We start from the raw sequence: 1453 nt of genomic DNA, 5'->3' as shown, positions 1-1453 counted from the left end.
GGTGTAGTAGCGCTTCCGCTTGCGGCCCCAAATGCTGAGCACATCGAACAGTCGGCCCCACTCCACCCAACGTTCAAGTAGGTAAAGTGGCTCTTCTCCTTGCGGCCCCAACTGCTGACCACATCTGACGGTCGGCCCCCTCCAACGTTCCAGCAGGCAAAGTGGCGCTTCTATCTGCGGCCACAAAAATCCTACTTGCAAATTTGATAAATACCCCACTGGTAGAGCAAGCGCGTCAAAGAGTGTGGACGCCGTAACTGTAGTTGTCGTACGTGGTTGAGGAGTAGAGCTCATGTTCGGAGTGTCAGTGGGCAAGGAATAAAAGAGGTAAACATCTTCGACTTTTGGACATTGCTGTTTCAAGTCCTAGGACTGGTTATCTGGTTCCCAAGTAACTGGGATTACAACGTTCCCCTTGAATGGAACACCAGATCACTGCAGGGTTACACTTTTACACTTGAGTGGACTGAAGCAATGTGGAATGAAGTGTTGTAATTAAAAACAATGCACTGCCCTATCTGCGAATTGAAACCACGATCTTGTGATGGTGATTGCAACGCCCTAACCACTAGGCCATGCACCTTCAAACACCACACACACACATACATACAAAGGAAAAATTACATTGCATAAAAATCAATAAATTGATGGTATTTATGAAATTTAAAAAAACTTCTCATTTGCGTTGGACAAGCATTCTGGGAAGACAAGGTTTACGGACACGATCAAGAACAGATAATTAACAGACTTTAGCATTCTGATACCCAGAAGTATATCATTAGAATGTACCATTGTTCAATGTTTTGGCAACATTATATCGCTTTTAACAGGGTCTGTTGAAACGGAGAAGAATATTTTAGTGCCTGGGAAGATGTCTTCAATAACCACAAATACATGTTTTCAAGGTTTGTATTCAGGACAACGTTTGACATCTTTCCTATCTCCAGTCGTGTTGTATACCAAGTTATTTCTTCTATACCAATATAGTATTACTTTAGGTGGTGGCGCAATGGCCCAGTGGTTAGGGCAGCAGACTCGCGGTCATAGTATCGCAGTTTCTATTCCCAGATCGGGCGTTGTGAGTGTTTATTGAGGGAAAACACTTAAAGCTCCACAAGGCTCCGGCAGGGGATGGTGGTGAACCCTGCTGTACTCTTTCACCACAACTTTCTCTCACTCTTACTACCTGTTTCTGTTGTGCCTGTAATTCAAAGGGTCAGCCTTGTCACACTGTGTTACGCTGAATATCCCCCGAGAACTACGTTAAGGGTACACGTGTCTGTGGAGTGCTCAGCCACTTGCACGTTAATTTCACGAGCAGGCTGTTCCGTTGATCGGATCAACTGGAACCCTCGACTCAGAGATATTCAGAGTGACACAGTGTGACAAGGCTGACCCTTTGAATTACAGGCACAACAGAAACAGGAAGAAAGAGTGAGAGAAAGTTGGAAAG

Source organism: Octopus bimaculoides, chromosome 23 (genome assembly GCF_001194135.2).
Source record: "Octopus bimaculoides isolate UCB-OBI-ISO-001 chromosome 23, ASM119413v2, whole genome shotgun sequence".
NCBI lineage: Eukaryota > Metazoa > Mollusca > Cephalopoda > Octopoda > Octopodidae > Octopus > Octopus bimaculoides.
The sequence above is the reverse complement of the archived record's forward strand: the minus strand, read 5'-3'. Positions refer to the sequence as shown.